Source organism: Ambystoma mexicanum, chromosome 7q (assembly GCF_040938575.1).
Source record: "Ambystoma mexicanum isolate Mex_15411 chromosome 7q, UKY_AmexF1_1, whole genome shotgun sequence".
Taxonomy (NCBI): Eukaryota; Metazoa; Chordata; class Amphibia; order Caudata; family Ambystomatidae; genus Ambystoma; species Ambystoma mexicanum.
Window position 1 is genome coordinate 975,705,448 of NC_090941.1, and position 17,424 is coordinate 975,722,871.

Sequence of the window (17,424 nt, forward strand, 5' to 3'; positions counted from 1 at the left end):
TTTCCAACCCAAAGATGGGACCAAGATATATTTGATCAAACTATGTTAAGGCGTGTTCAAGGATGTGGGCAGGAGGTAGGGCACTCAAGTTCACGAGAACCTAATGCTAGCTTGCTTGTCATTTATGGGTAATATAGTAATATACAGTTGATTTTCATAGAGGATGGTTCAGATGTTTTCAGGTCAAAAGAAATCAATCAGTTTGGTATTGGGGAATACACAAATCAGGATATTATGGTCCAGATTCTGCAGTCCTGAAGACGTCTACATTGTTAATGGACCTGTAACATGTACATTACTCTTCTGCCTACAGTGATGAGAAGCCTTGGAAAAGATCTTATTGTTCTATGCCCATGGCATAAAACTGAGGGTATAGTTTTATCCCCAATTGAGGGAGCATACATCTTGGGCCCCAGTGAAACATCTCTTATTTTTGGCAAACAATATACCATTGCAGTTCATGGTTACAAATCTGGTGGGGATTGCTATGGATGTGCGATGTTGCCTTTCCAACCAAGTTGATACAGTTGAAATTCGGCAGATGCAAAATCTGAATAATCCCTTTCATTCCAAAGGAGGGCAGAGCCATTGCAATGGATGGACTTGTCAATGTCACACTACAGTATTACAATACCCTGCAAAGGTCAAAAGTAGAGTGCAATCATGGGCAAGCTGCCTGTCTGTGTGAAGGATTTGGGCGTGGGGAGTAAAATAAATGTGGTGACTTTTCTAAAGCAATTGTGAGATGTGTTGGCTACTTTAACTAGTCCCTCATAGGCACTTGTACTACTTCATGGACAGATTCGATTGCTGGTTTTAATAAGAAGATTTCCCCTTCACTATACATGGAAGTTGCTGAATTGCATCATACAAGGGCAGGGAGTCACCAATGCCGATCATGGGAATCAACTAATGGAACTGAATGGAATAATAGACTACTGTAAGGAGTTTATGGTGGCAACAGTAAAAACAGACATAAGTGATCACAGTTCAAGGGTGTTTATTAAACTGAAAATGCAGGGAGGGAAAATGACTAACCTATGCCTAAATCTAAGATGGGAGCAAGCTTCGACCATCAAATGGAAAATAAGGCAGATCTTGTGGCATCTTGTAAAACGCCTATACTAAAAAAAAAAAAGATTGCCAAATCCTTACAACTAATTACAGAAAGAGGAGAATGAAAATTGAAGGTAAGTCCAACGCACAAATCCTGGGTATTATCATTGACTTTGGTCCAAGTTAGCTTGAAAAACATGTCTTTCACATCAGATCTTGTAATATAACAGGTGTAGTCTTTATATTTGTATCAAATATTGTATTGAAACAGGACCAACCGGCAAGTGTTTCGACCATCCGGGTCGTTATCAAGGCGTGTGTCCGGGTAAACACATCAACAATTTTAGAAGGATGGCTGATTAACACAATATATGATGCCACCCTGTTGATAACCTTGTGGCAGAAAGAGTTCTGGTAAGAATCTTTGTTGAATGAAAAGAACTTGTATGCTTTATTCAATGTTGGCACATCATAGCATCAACAAAACAAGTTGTTGTTTGCTATACTGACAAAAGAATGTTATTTTCAAGAAGTATTCAGAAAATATAATGTGTTATTTTGACAATAAGTAGTTCTCCCTGATAACAGAACAATTTAATTTAGATTTTGGAACTTGTGTGTTGGAGGAAAGTGCAACATACTTGAAAGGGGATATTGTGGGAGACATTGTGTTTGAACTATTTACCTGCTGTGGTAAAAAGGACACTTATTTCTTCAAGGATGACTCTGTGTTTGTACAATACTTTTCTATATCTCTCAACAGAACTTTGTTGGAACAGAATTATAATTTGAGTATTCCTGAATTGATCCAGGGGAAGGGAATACAACTCTGGTCACAGGCAGTGCTTCCCAGACATATTCAAGTTCGAATTGCAAAACAGTCTTTTTGTTAAATTAGCAGTCAGACATATTTTCCTTTTACAATTTGATTGTATGTATTAGCGTGAAGGCCAGATGGATTTTGGACACTAGGTTGGTTTCTTTAGTTTGCTAGGCAGGGATCTATCTGTAAGGTTAGGGAAAGTGAGGCGTTTATCAGAACCCTTTTTACTTTGTCTAAATGGCAAACTTTGAGAAAACGTTACCTTTGTGTCTGTCTCACATTTCTGAACCCTCACACCAGGCTTACATTTTCACCGGCTAAGTGAACAGGCACTGATCCAAAATCATAGATCACCATGCACTGCTTTTTTTTAATATCGCGCTTCATGCCAGGGTCCAGCATCTAAGCGCAGGACTGGGTTTCTAACCCCATGCTGCTCTGGCATTGCCTTGTCTCCAAGGCAAGCACGTTTCCCCCTGAGCTACCCCACCTCCCCACCCCTCCAAGGGTACACAGGTATGAGATCTATAGTGGCTATGATTATCTTGTCCCTGTGGCGAATGTAAGAGACTGAGTTGAATGACCTCAAAAATGGTACTAAGGCAACGGTACAGGTTCAACAAGTGGCTAGCACCTCCAAAGTACCAAATCTAAGCAAAAGGGATGACAACCCCAGAAACAACTCTGGAAACCCAAAGGGTAATGGAAACATTGTAGAAAACAACAAGGCTGCAAACCAGGGACAGCCTAATGAAAACATTCAGTCTGTGATTAATCGTTATATTGAAAAGAATTTCCCACGGAGGATGAATACATGGCCACAGGAAAATATTCATATGGAAAGAGACCCAAACACAGAAACTGAAGCAGGATCAAGAAGGGATGAAACATTATTGCAAGCTCATCAAACTAGAAGGAAGACAGACAGCTTAGAACAGGAGCTCTGTCTGATGGGTGTGCCAGAACTAAAGCAAGGAACATGGGAATCCAAAGGTTCCATGTGTAATAAAGTCAGTCATTAGATGAGACACAAGAAGGGATGCCTTTCAATAATTTGAGAGGGCATTATACATGTGAAAAAGGATGGCAGAGAAGACAGACGAGTCCCTGGAAACTATTAGATTTGTTCTGAAATCTGTGAATTTGGTGGAGGGCCTCCTTATCACTCAGTTCAGAACGCTACCACCATCTAACACCAATATTGAGATACGCCCCATTTCTTTTGTGAAGGCCAGTTCAAACAAGGTGGGGAGGACACCGATAAATCTCCTGAGGGGCAAAGCAACCCTGACATTGCGAGACGTGAATGATCTAATTGCCCTTGACTGAGAAATAAGCACCCCTATTGGGAGACAGAATCCCACTGGTCAAAACCAGGAGAAAGTCAAAGAGAAGCTTAAGATTCTGTCTCGGAATGTGGTGGTCCCTGGTAGCAATTGAGGACCAGGAGTGGTGCTGGTTTGTTAAATCGCATAGCGTGATTTGCTTCCAGGAAACGTGGGCAACGGGTGAGCCACACATCCAAGATGATTAATCATTGCAACACTTAGCATGAAAAGGCCCGCATGGAAGACAGAGTGGGGGCTCTCAATATAGGTGGAAAAATAGCATTTTCCAGGAGGCCATGAAGTTGGACTTTGGGTCACCGGACCTGCTGGTAGTGCAAATCAACTTAAAAGATGGTACATCTCTGGTTATATGTAATATGTATTTAAAATATGGCACGATTACATTTACTAGCTTCATGCATTCTTGCCTATTAATATATGATGTGATATGGCATTTATAACGCACCTATACACAAGTGTTCTAAGGCACGACGAGGCAAGGGAGGGGAAACCGAGGGAAGACAGACAACGATCCTACAAGGCCAAGTGACATTGAGATCGTGCAAGAGCAGGGGAGGTGTTAAGGGGAGAAGTGCAGGGGGAAAGGGGAGGGGGCAGTGCAGTACATAGGATAACAGGAGCAAACGCATTCCAAGAACGTCGGTCATCTAATTCTTGCAGGGGATCTCAACTGCCAAATGAAACAATTTCCCTGACTAAAGAACGTCAAGAGTAAAGTGAGGCGTCGGAGATCCTGGACTATAGCAGCACAAATACAACAAGAATGCCTAAAATCAAGCAATATTTCTCAATTAACGCGGCCACAATGATAGATCTGAGAGGGATACACCAGCAGCCCCATTTCGAGCTGCTCAAAAAAAGAGCCCCGTTGATTACATTATAATTCATGTTTCGGGTTGGAGGTTTATGATTGATTTTAGGGTGATAAATCACTGCTGGAATGACCATGACCCTCTTGTCTTAATGCTTGACATTGATCTACAAATGGGCTAGTCTAATGCAGGTCCTGTTATTGAAAATACAACTAAAAGAAACTCGGTCAGACAGCGGGTCAATCAGATAGAATTGCATTCTCAATTAAAATATATAGTCTAGATGATGAATTGATCCCCTTGCTGATTTCTCTCTATTATTCTCCTATATGCCCTGTGTATCATATTCGATCAAACCATATATGACAAAAGAGTGTAGGCAGGACACTAGGTTTACTAGGGCAAAAGGAGGATGGTTTGACAGAGTGTAGGGCAGCCAAACGTAGGCTCCTAGGAGCTCTAAAAAGGAAACCAAAGTATGAGATTAAGAATCGTAGAAAATTTTATAAGCAGAGACTAGCTTCGAGTAAAGAAAGGGAGTTGGAAATTAAATTGAACTAGCTAATATCTATCATAAAAGCAAAGTATTTGTGATGATTTTTCAGTTTATACACACACCAGTTGGAAAGATTTGACTAGTGAATTGGTAGACTCTTCCCCTAAACTAACCCCAATCCAAGAATAGGTCTGGTGTACTCATTTTGAACATATGTCCAAGTGTAATTCATCCTGTGGCCTAAAAGACAGGCCCTACTTAAAAATGTGGGGCTACCGTTGGGATCCCGAGACCACTATCGTTCTTAAAGCAGAGGCAACTAATAAACCCCAAAATTCTGGAAATGCCCCTGGTCCTGACCAGATCACGGGAGAATTGTTTAAAAGCAGACCCAACATTTGGATTCCTTTCTTAACCAAATTGTTAAATAATATGAATTCAGGCCTTGGAAGCCGGCAAAGTGCTATTATATTCCCGATATTCAAGGGTGAGCACTCCAACCCAGCAAGTCACTAACCAATTTCACAAATGGATTTCTCAGCCAAAATGTACAGGAAAGGGTTATGGGTCACCTGGAGGATTGCGCGGTTAGATGTAATATTTTAGTGGATGTACAGACTGATTTTAGAAAGGCTCTATCAACAGCCGATCAAGTTTTTTGATTGTTTTTACGAATACAAAAATGTGTGATCCTACGATCCCAAAAACACACCTTTTGGACTCTTTGGGGTCTCGTACCTGACAATTCCCCTACTCTTGTATCACACAATAAGACATCAGGCTACAACTGAAAATTGGTTTCCTTTTTAACGTTACCAATAGTGTAACTCTAAACTAGCTTGCCTTCCAACAGATCTAACTGGACCCCCCTGTGGTGCCTATATCTAGGTATCGCTGATGGGCTGCTTATCTAGGGTGAGGGGATAGGCCAAGAGCTGGCCCTGTCACTATCCTTTCACAGTCACTGCTCACATAAAAGCTAAACTAAAAAACACACTTTATGCATTATAAGCTGTGTGTCTATGGTTTGAAAATTAAATCTATACTGCTTTATTCTTTTTCTATGCTCAGCATTTAAAAACCATCAATATTTGTATAACACATTATAGTATAGAGAAATAAGGTTGTTCCTTTCTTAGCAAGTAGTAGGCTGTCTTCCTCTACCTCATCTTCCTCAACCAATACTGTAACCTGCATTTCGGTGCTGGGCTGCCCCTGGGTAGGACAAAGACTGATATGCAGGGATATTTCTTCTCTGTGAAAGGGACAGTGGGCTAAAGACTTGGTTGAGACTCTCCCAGGGGCCATCCACCCAAGAACAGTTCAATGGGCTGTGTTCGTGCTGGTAGAGAGACTCCCAGAACCCCCCTTTTTTCAATACTTTTTCAATACTGTAACCACACAGCCTACTTCTGTGCAACACAAAATCCCAGCATCTACCTTGCAAGCAATAAAAGAGGTGGTTGATCCATATCTTTTGAAGGCAACAGTCCTCTGTATATACTACAACACAGCACTCTGGAGGGGGAAGCAATTTCAAAGTTCTTTGGAAGCTGTAATCAAGGTGCATGAGAAACACTGCCCCCTACCATACAAGTAACACACGTGCAACATCTTCCCCTGTCAACCTGCCCCTCCATATTAGTGCTTGGTGCCTCTTCCCTCATTTCCCTCCCCACCTTACGTTATAACCGCTCCTGCAAAAAATAAAATTCATCAAACAACAACAAATGGAAGGTTCCTTTAGGAACCACCTTTCACAGTTAAAAAACAGAACTAAAAAGAATAGAAGATTTGTATAGACTCCATCTACTTTACATTTCTCAGTACAGTACATAGACTCAATAGGATTTTCCAACATTTCCATTAGCATTTTGTCTTATGCTAATGGGTATAATGTGGCGTTCATCCCCCATTCCAGAGACTTGAACTAGAGATAACGGCCCAGCAGCCCAAGTGAGCGAGGGCGGATAATGAGGGCTCTGGACCGTTATCCCCCGTTCCAGCCCTGGCAACGGCGGATGAAGACCATTAGCACCCCGGGTTCCCAAAGTGGTAACCTGGGATGCTAAAAAAAATAAAGGATTTTTCTACTGACACCGGAATGCCTGCGACACCCCGCTGAAGGAAGGAAAATCCTTTTCCAAGGTGGCCACGATGGAAAGGGAAGGCGGGGCTCCACATTGCCCCTCTTCCCTTTCCATGGCAGCCTGCAGAAGGTGAAGAGAGAACCCTATGACCATATTACCACAAGCACATTTTTTTCCCTTTCAAGCCCATCCCATTTTCGAATAACTTTACCACATAGCCGGTCCCAGGTGGACATGGCCACATAAACCCCATTTGTCGTCCCTTGTGGTCATGGACAGTAGCCAGATTGTTTGGGTCATGACCTTATGCCATGACCCAGACAATCTGCCCACTGCCCATGGCCATAGACTATACTTCAGTCACCAAATCAATTTCACTATTTTTTGTACCTACATTATGACATTTGTCAAAAAATAAAACACAGGCACATTTGCAAAACCATGCTTTAAGGTCCTTGCCAATGCTCCTTACATGAGTTTGCTGGAAATCCACCCATGTTTTATTTTTTCAAAAGTGTTAAAATGTATGTACATACAATAGTCATATAAGTTAGACCTCACTTGACAAAATCCATTCAGTCTTTACACATATATTCAAGGTTGGGTCTATAATCTTTCCGGAAACCTTTGTCCACATTCGTCAAACTGTAAAGTTATAAGCCATTTAAAAATTTAGCCCCCTCTTGACAAAATCCCAGCAAACTTTACAAAAACATGTATATCCAGATCTAAAATGCTTTTGCAAACTTTTGTGCAGATTCGTCAAATGGCACCAAATTTATAAGCCTTTACAATATTTTGGGACCCCCCTTCTAATTTTGTTCCCAGTCAACAAAACAGCTCCACACTTTCCAAAATCATTCAGAATCAGGTCTATAATAAAATTCCAAATTTTCATGTAGTTTCATGGAGTTGTGCCAAAGTTATAATCCATCCAAAGACTTCTTTTCACCAACCCTGCAATTCAGAAATAGGCATAGATGTCCCAGAACATCTGAAGTGTCCGCAGACATAACAGGACTGCCCCTTGCACATATGGACTGTTCGCAGACTTCGGGGGGGTGAAAAACACCCATGTTCTTCTTACGGCCATATCCTATCCCATCCTCATCACCGCTCACCTCCCCAGAGATTGTTTGATAAGCTTGACAAGTGCAATGTTATGTTTAATATGTTACACCGGCCACTGACCACAAATTGAACATGGCAGGCGTTTCCAAAAATCTGACGCACTTCACGCTTTTCACCATCCAATCAGTGGGCATGTCCGATGTCTGCGGACATCGCATCACCCTCTGGGCCAATTGGATGCCCGTCCGCAGACCGAACAGGGAAGTGATTCAGCGGACCGAACGCAAATATCACCATTAGTTTTTTACCTGCTTTTAGCCTGTTTTAAAGAAAACTACTGGACAGATTTACACCAAATTTACAAAAGCACGCTCCTGCTGCAAATTTGGTAAAAATCCGTCGCGCGGTTTATGCTGTAGGTATGAATAAAAAAAAAATCCCATTGCGTCTATGGAAAAAAATAACTATTTTGGATTTCCGCTATAACTTTGCCTCCCCTTGACAAAACCTCACCAAACTGTGTAAGGTATGACTGATTTTAAAGACGTTATATAAACTCTAGTCTGTACATTTTAGGGGGGTATTTTAACAGCTAGGCCATGGGGCGACAATGGCCCAGCTGGTAAAACACCCCCCTAGACGCTGTCCGCCCCTCTCCTCCCCATTACCCTGTTCAGCTGTACCCCTCCTCTGTGCGCCTCTTTATCCTACCGCCCTCCCACACCCACTGAAAATCTGTTCTTTTACCACTGAAAAGCGCTCCGTTAAGCAAATGTACTGTTGTGCACCTCTGTAAAGTGCTCGGTTGCTTCTCAAAGCCAGGTCCACGCTCAATAAATACCATAATAATAAAATAATAGCACAGTGACTATACTGCAAATTGTTGTGGTATTATCTATGTTTGCCATTTGGTTTAGGTCGAAATAACTGAAAAAAAAGTTGAAACGACCAAAAGTTCTAAAAATGTTACAACCAAAGGATCGAACACCAAAAGCTCCCCGCTCAATATACTTCATGGTATATTGAGCGTGGGCTGTGGAGGACACCCCTGCAGCCATCCGTTGGAAAAAAAAAACAAAAAAAAAACAGGGGCTGCGTGGGGGTCCCCCGCATTGCCCTGCTCACTATACTTTATGGTATAGCGAGCAGGGGCTGCGGGGGAAACCCCTGCAGCCGTCCGTTTAAAAAAAAAAAGAAAAAAGAAAAGAAAAGAAAAGGACCCTGCAGCGCCAGTTCCCAATCACAGAAGTAAAGGTAAGTGGGGTTTGTGTATGTTGGTGGTGTGGGGGTGTTTTATGGGTGTGTGGTGTGTGTGGTGTGTGGGAGAGAGAGAGAGAGAGAGAGAGAGAGAGAGAGAGAGAGAGAGAGAGAGAGAGAGAGAGAGAGAATGTGTGTTTTGGCAAATTATCGGGGCTGAAATGTCCAAAGTGTTCGAACTTTTGGTAATGCGAACATTTCGTTTTCGGATATTTTAGCCTCGATAATTTCCCCTTCGGTCAAATCACTGGGATTCTGCCATTTCACCAATTGGTTGGATCAAACCCATTTAAATTGAAATCAGTATATGTCTACATATTTGTTTGTATTTATTGCTTGTGTTTTGGGATTTTTTTTTATATGTTTTGCTTTTATGGCCTAAGACGATAATAAAGCTGTTCAACAACAACCACCCTGTCCCAGGAAGACAAAGTCCTTGTTGAGCAGGACTTACAGGAAGAGATACAAAGGGCTGATTTTGGGGTTTGTTTCCCGCTATTTTCCATGAACCTTTGGGAAAAGATTTTAAGGCCTTCACAATGTCTTGTCAATTGGGGAGATCTGTTCGTCTATACCATCAAACACCCATTCTTAAGCCTTAAAAAGTCACTAGTCAAAGCTTTCCAACTGGTGGGTGTATAAAGTATTCCAGCATTGCTCATGTGAGCCTTTATGCCTGCTATAGCTTTCTGCAGGACTTTATTAGCCAAGGGGGTCTGTGTCCCAAACTGTGCCTTTTAGGCCACCGTAGAGGGAAGGGGATGGTGTCTTTTTAAGTTTGAGCTGACCAGGGTGTTACGCGGGGATGTTGATTTTGAGGAGTATTTGTTATGTCAACACCTATGATTAGTCCTGGTACACAACATATGCATTAATGAGTGTGAAGCACTGCAGGAGTGACAGTTTTCTGTCACTCCTGCAGTGCCAGTTAAGGCAAGCAGTATAACGTCATGGTAAGCCTCATGTGGAGTACTAAATGTTGGGTCATTATCGCTAGGACAGGCAGAGTTACTGCTTAAGCCTAACACCCCAAAGTGGCCAGTGCGTTCAAGAAATCACAAACTGAATAAGAAAATATACTTTGCAAAGCTGTGTAATCCATTCCCAAGTCGTCTGCTTGTATGAGACAAAAAAGGCATTGGTTTTGTTGAATGGCTAAACGTAATTTAATTCTGCTTAGCAAAAAGTAGTATGCCTGTGTGGAATAAGGACCAAGACCAGGTGACCTTTCCACACGTGAATGACCGAGGGGAGTTCACAGTCATCTACAATGTGTGGGACTCAATGAGCATTACCTGCTATAAACAATGCACCAATACTCTGAAAAACCCAGGGAGGTTCTTTATGCAGGTCCTCTCAAAGGATACCCCCAATATCCAATCCTGGATACAGCCAACTTTCCCCTCAACACGCCCAAACCTCCTTCCCTCAGATGCCAGCTCCATGTTCTCTCGCTGTCAATTTAGAACCCACCTTAAATCAAACCTTCTGCACATCATGTGTTATTTGATATAAAAGATTGTATTGGGATTTGTTTTGGATGTTGTGTAAATGAAGTTTTAAAAAAAAAAAGCAGCTAAAAGAGCTGCACCAAGAATCCTACCTTTAACCTAGTTTACTGTGCCAGGAACCATGTGGGTGCTGTAAGGGTCCCTGACAATGTACACAAGAGTTCTAGTCTTCTTCATGGGCTAGTCCACAGGTGACGGTTCTGGCTTTTCCTGTCCTCGGTTAGTCCCCAGATGGAGATGTTTTGGCTTGACTGCCTTCTAGGTTAGTGTTATGAAGCAGCTCCCAGCCTTCTTAGGTTGACATGCTAGGTTTATTACATGCTTCTCAAGACACCTTCACAAGCAGTTACATTGTCCTTAGGTAAGTTACATTAATAGGACAGAAATACTGGCAGCCCATCACCCAGGCTTCAGGCTGACTACCTGCCCAACATTGAACCTTCCCTCAAGCATTCCGACACTCAGACACAAACACTCCACATGCATTCCCACTACCAAGCTAAGCCAGACAACACATCTCCTCCCCTTACATTGGCACATTGCACAAAGCAACATTACATAATGCATACACAACAGTTAGTCCCCCAGATGACAATTTTGCCTTGATTTGCCTATGTCCTCGAGCAGAGCTTGGGCACCCTCATTTTCTCCAGGGTCAGGGTCCCTGCCCCTTCTTTCTCTGTGCTCTCCTTGGGTGCTTTTGCTTACTCCTTGGTTGGGCCTTTTCTCTGCCCTCCCCTTGGTCAGGGCCTCAGACATCCCCTTCTTTGTGTTTTCCTGGCTCAGGACCTCCACTCGTGCTTTCTCTGGCCTTTCCTTCATCAGTGCTTCTTCCTGTGTCTGGTGCTGGGTCACAGTTTGGGCATTTTAGTACGAGGCTTTCTCTGGAATAATAGCTTCTGGCGTGGTTCCCTCTGCCCTTCTCTTGGCTTTCCCTCTGCCCTTATCTCGGGCACAGCTTTGGCTGCACCTCTCTTTTACTGCCTCTTTACCCAGGCGTTCTGCCTTTCCTCTGTGTTCTCTAATCTGGGCCGGGACTCTGTCTTCTCTCTTCGAGCCCCCTACTTAGTTAACCCATCCACGTTTACCTCTGTGGCCATTTCCCAGAGCACAGTCTCTACCTGTTCCCATGGCTAAACCTCAGGCTGTTCTCTCTGGGATAAGGTGCTCCACTCACCACCTTCTTCTCTGGGTATAGACCTATCAGGTTACCCTCTTCTCCTCGAGGTATAAGTCAAAGATCTTGATCTCATTTCCTCCTCCCCCTGTCTCCCTCATATTGAGATGGTACCATGATCATTCATCGACAGTGTTTTTTATGGGGATTTTTGCTTTAAAAAAAAAAAAAGAATGAAAAAAATAAAGAAAATCGCTCGAAAGAATTCATCGAAAAAATAGGGGATTGTGGGTAAGGGTATAGAAGTGCTGGGGGCATGGTAGGGAATAGTGTAAAAAAATAGGGGAGGGAAGGAGTTGGGGACCCCCAAAAATTAAAAAAAATACTTTTTTCAATTAGTTTTTCCAGGAACAAAATTTGGAAAAAAAACCTTCGAAAAAACACTGTTGATGAATGAGCATAGAACCACTGGGACGATTTGTATCACTCAACATCTCTCGTTGCGTGCATGCCCAGCTCCTGCTCACACCCTTTTCCCCCCCTGTATGGGGTCTCGTTCTCTCCTCCTCTTTCCTTTCACCACTTCATCTCCTCTGCAATCTTATCGTCTTCTCCTGATTCCAGCTCTTCTTCCTGCCCTCCTCTGGTACCACCTTCTCGCCTGTCTCAGATTTCACCTCTATCTGCACTCCTCCTTGCTGCCTCTCCTCTCCTCTTCTCTGGGGAGGTGGGGATCTTCTCCCTGCCCCTTAAACCATGCTTACAGACTGCCTGCGCTTCACCTGGCAGGAAGCACACGTCTGGATCATGGAGCCACTACCGCTGACGGAGACATACGCAACCTATTTCAAGATGGCTGCCGCATAGGCCATGTATGTGACTGAAGCAGCATGTACAGTCTTTAAGTTGATGATGTATCCTCCCATGTCTGTCCCAGAAGATAAGGAAACCCAGAACAATTACCCGGTGCCCTCTGAGCAGACGCTCCCTTGCAGTCAGTTGCTCTTGTCTGACCCGGTTTCCAATTTCCTTATCGAGCTTCTGTTCTTGTTGTGCTTTCACGGCCCTTCCTTGTCTTTGCCTGTGATTATCATCTCCTCTTGTTTCAAAGCCTCGTTCAATTTTCTTGCAGACTCTTTCTTCAATCCTGTGCTTTTCTGGAAGTTATGCTCACCCCGAATTCTGGGCGCAGTTGGTCTTGTGGGATCCGTCCTCCGGATTCACCTAGTCCTCAACAGAAGACTGCTCCTTAGCAGGTTTTTCCGCGTCACTAGTTTCCTCCTGTTGATTCTATACATCCGGAGGACCATCTCGCAGTGAGTGTCTCTCACTCTTGACAAAGTGGCTCCTGTAAGGGACAGGCCTTACCTCAACCAACCCCATCAACACAGTAAGGAAGAGGTAAGACCTGTGGCTGACATCACCCCACAGACCTAGCCTCCTCCTCCAACAGGTTTCCACCCCTGCAACTAGCCAGTTCAATCCTCCAGATCTTCACTGCTCTCCTTGTAAAGGTGGTGCATACAATAGCTTCTTCAAGACCTGCTCGGGGGGGGGGGGGGGTGTCATGTGATCTGTCTTGGGATGCTCAGTCACCGGAATGCCTTGTAGTCCTGCCTCCTTGAGGGAGGTCTGTCTGCAAGTATGTCTCCCCCTCCCCCCAACCCCGACTCCCTTGGGTTTGATTTAGCTATCCTCTAAGCACAGGTCAGTGTGTGTTTGCTGGCCAGTCCTTTTAAGGGTTTTGGGGGTTGAAACATCACGTTTACTGTATTGTATTTTAAGCAGGTGTTTCTCTCACAGGTTCTAATGGAGGATAAGCACAAGGATTGCAGCTGCAGGAAGAGCAAACGCTTTCCTCGGGTTTCTCTGCAGTGAAGGAAACAAGTTGAGTTCTCCCTTGGTGTCGGGTTGCTCCATGGTGGAGCGTTGTGCTTCCTCCTGCCACTCTGGGAATTACATGGGGTAGGAGTAAGCCTGCCTGCCAGTGAACCTGGAGAGTTTCTTCTTGCTCCATTCTGGGTTTTCAGACAGCAGGAGAGAGGAATTATGGGAGATCATGTTCTTTTCTGTCTGGGTTGTTAACAGGGTGCTGGTAACACGGGCACGGGCTATTTTCCTCATTATCCTTCCTGGATTCAAGGACCTGTTCAGTGTTACCCTTTAGCCTTCTGTCCCCCATATGCATAGTTCTCTCTTTTGGATCAGTCTCAGGGTTTCCCTCTGATAAAGAGGAGCATTCTGGGAGACATAGTTCCAGGGCTCAAGTCAAGGGTACACGCGGGTGGACGGAGACCACCCACTTTTTTCAGAGGGTGGACTCAGTGCCCCCCCAGCTAAAATGAGAAACTATCCTCTGAATTTATGAATTAAAGCCAACCTCAAAGAAGTTGTCAGATTTGCAGGCCAGAAACTTCACCAATGCACTATTTAACCGGATGAAAAATAAACAGCTAAAGGTGAAATGTCCCATTTCGGTACTGCAAGTTCCAGGGAAAACATTTGTATTGGTTTTGGAGTTTAAAACATGCACACCTTTTAACGTTTTCAGAAACACTATTAGAAGGACATATCCTCTCTTGGTTTTTGTCTGTGTGCTGATCTTATGAAAGGAAAATGCCATTTGTCCTGTACAATTTGGGTGGTTATGCAAAGCTAATTTAATGAAATGTGCATATTTCACCTTGATATGCTAATTTCCAGCAGCGTCGCATCTCATTGCGCTTATGGATGAGTCCCCCTGACCCCCCACTTTAATTGTTAGGACTTGACCACTGCATAGTTCCTGAATATTTGAGGAGGACTGGGTTACTTGGCCTGGAGAGAGAACTAAGGCTGCAGTTTCTTCACCGACCTTGTGGTGTCATTCCAAGATGCATGCGTCGATGACCACAAGGTCCCTTCCTCACAATTGTCAGGTCACGTGCCTTCCTTGTTACTCATCTAAGCCTCGGAGTCGCGAGGCACGTCATTGGTGACATATTATAGTTCTTGAAAGACTAAACATTGCACAATTATAATACTGTTTTGCACTGTAACACGGACATTTGTGAATGATGCGTGAAGAAAAGTTCCAACGGTGGCATGGGTCTCACATTTTGTTCGTAGGAAATGTAATTCTTGGCATGTTTTAAGACAATGCCCCGAGTTGTGCAAATCCCAAATCATGTATCCAAAAGTCTTCGTCCCAATCTTGGTCAACACACAATCTAGCGTGTACGACAGTATAGAAATAGAAACTGCTGGTTATTGTTTGCCATCTAGCGGTGAAAGTGTGAACAAAATATTTCTGAAATTATGCCAATACAAAGGTAAGCTCCAGGCGAATAATTGGACACTTGTACAAAAAAAAAAAAGTGGTTTGCATTTTAAAAACATCTTTAGAACCAAACGGGAGTGATTCCAACACAGCATGTATTGGTGTGATGGAAAGCGAAAGCACGCAGGTGAAGTGATGCAAGACGCCAAATCTAGTCTCAGGAATGGGGAGAGACTGCGAGTCATCTGTGACGGGTAAATGCTGTTTCCAAGCAGTTCGCCGTGTTTTGATGAAGATGTGGGCTCTGGGCCTATACTGTTTTTTTATGGGGAATATTACAAACCTTTCCAGAAGTCCAGAACGTACTTTTTGTACCTGATGGTTCCGTTGGAAAACGTCTCAAAAGCAAAAGTAATTCTACTGGGCTGATGTCTGGTCTAGTAGCGTCTAAACACGGATATGCCACAATGGATCCAGTAGCGACCATGGGCAACTGGAATTTCCACCAAGGTAACAAAAGGCAACTTATTTTAAGAGGCAGCAATTCTTTCCAGTTCACAGTTAAGACATTGTTCACAGTGCAGCCATAAGGAAAGACGAGGCAAGGCCCCACTGACATGGCCACTGAACAGAGTGCAAGCGTTTTTGAATCTTTTCTACATCCAGATTCCCAGATGCCATGAAAACTGAGATTGTTTCTACCAAAGTACAGGTTTGGCAAATCTACTCTCCTAACTGCAATCAAAAATTACATGAATGAATAAGACCACAAGATGTTTTAAAACAAATTGTATAAGTGCCCTGAATGCTACATATCCCCTGAAGAAAGTCAAACATCTAAGGCTGAAACATGTAGGTCTGCAAACCCGTCTTCAAGAGAAAATCTAGAGGGACGATGCATACGAATGTTTTATTAAAAAGAGAACAGTTTATAAACCGGTCAAGACAGTGAAAGGCGGAGAACTCTAAAAACTGACAATAAACAACCAACAATTTGTGATCAATAGAATAAAACATAAAAAATGCTGGCGAAAAAATATTTCAGTAGAAATTATTTGGCATGGTTAATATCAGGCGACAGAAGAGGTGTTATCAGTATAGATGACTGCAAGATCCCGGGCGGACCCTGGACTATTAACTACCACCCTCTCATTTGTTTTATGAGTGAGCAAATGTTCAAGCCACTCCCGCCAACTTTGTGGAATAATGGATGCAGAATGCATTGCACTGCTTTTCGTGGGTGGCCACAATCCACAAAGTCATGGCCGTAATTTTAGGGGGGACGGGGTTGTTTGTCCCCCCCCACCCCCCAACTTTCATGGCACACCATTTTGTCCCCATTCATTTGGCTGGGGCACCTTTTCTTCAGATGTCATGTCCCTCTCACCCCCCCCCCCCCCCCCCCAACATTTTCAGCAAAGTTACTCCACTGCACAAAGTTTATGAATGGTTGCTCCCAAGAACGGAATATTTCCCCTTCGCTAGTCACAAAAAAGGCTGGGTGGAATCGTCCATTTTCCCACAAGGACAGAATGTCTCTTCCGAATAAAAATCCCCAACTCCCTCCAAACCTCCCTATTCCACACAGTGGACTGGCTGACATGTTTGTGAGTAAACAGCATACAAAAATAGCCAAATCCATTTGAACCATACGAGGAAGCAGAATTGGTGGGAATTCCTCTCCAGTGGAAGAGTGGAGTTATAGAGAGATTTTGCCAAGCCCACTCTACGGGCATAAACGTCACCCACCGCTATTCACAAACACTACGTCATAACTGGACTATGGCGTAAAGGGGGAGGCTCTAGTAGGTGGAGTAGGGATTTGTGGTGAAGAAACATAGCTCTCATGTGATCCTTTATTGAAGGTTTCTCCAGAATTGTACTTTTATTTTTAGTTAAAAAATGTAGCATTTTCCCGCTATGTTTCTACAAAATACTTGTCCATTCCGATGCCTTTCAAAAGGCAGTTCAAATTGAGCCAGATTTCCGATGCCAGATGACCCTCATGACCACAATCTGCACACACGCGTGCACCCAGGTAGTGAAACCACCTCCGCCACACCCTCCGCGGGTTGTATTCACGCAAGCCAAGGTACACCGTTAACCTGTGTGCACACAGACAGAAAATTCGCTCCCGTCAACTCCTCTATGGGCTATATTTACATAAAACAGATGCCCATACCGGCCTCAACAAGCTTGCTAATCTCCACAACAACGACATGCAGAAGAACGACGCTCCTCCTGCATGTAACCACTCATCCTAGACAGTGAAAAATCTACAGCACTGGATCATTTGATTGTTCTCTGCATTTTGGATATTTTACCAACACAGGATTTTATTTCCAGATCACCATACCATTGCTAAATATTTGTATGCCTTGAAGGAGCTCTTGCGGACCGAAACATGTGTCAGTATTATCATTCAAAGTGTACAATATACAAGATTTATAAAAATATAACGTCAGCATACACTTGCTGCCAAACAATCACCCAAACCTGAATGTGAACCATGTTCGGGAATACCCAGATTAGAATTGTTCTTTTATAAACACGCTTAATACCTGGGACCAGTTTTAAAGCGCG

The 17,424-nt window shown here is 43.5% G+C and overlaps 1 protein-coding gene across 2 annotated transcripts in view; it reads right to left on the reverse strand.

Annotated features, from left to right (window-relative positions):
• Positions 1-17,424, reverse strand: part of GDPD5 (glycerophosphodiester phosphodiesterase domain containing 5) — a 1,185,048-nt gene that overhangs the window by 4,949 nt on the left and 1,162,675 nt on the right. The gene's annotated exons all lie outside the window — the stretch shown is intronic.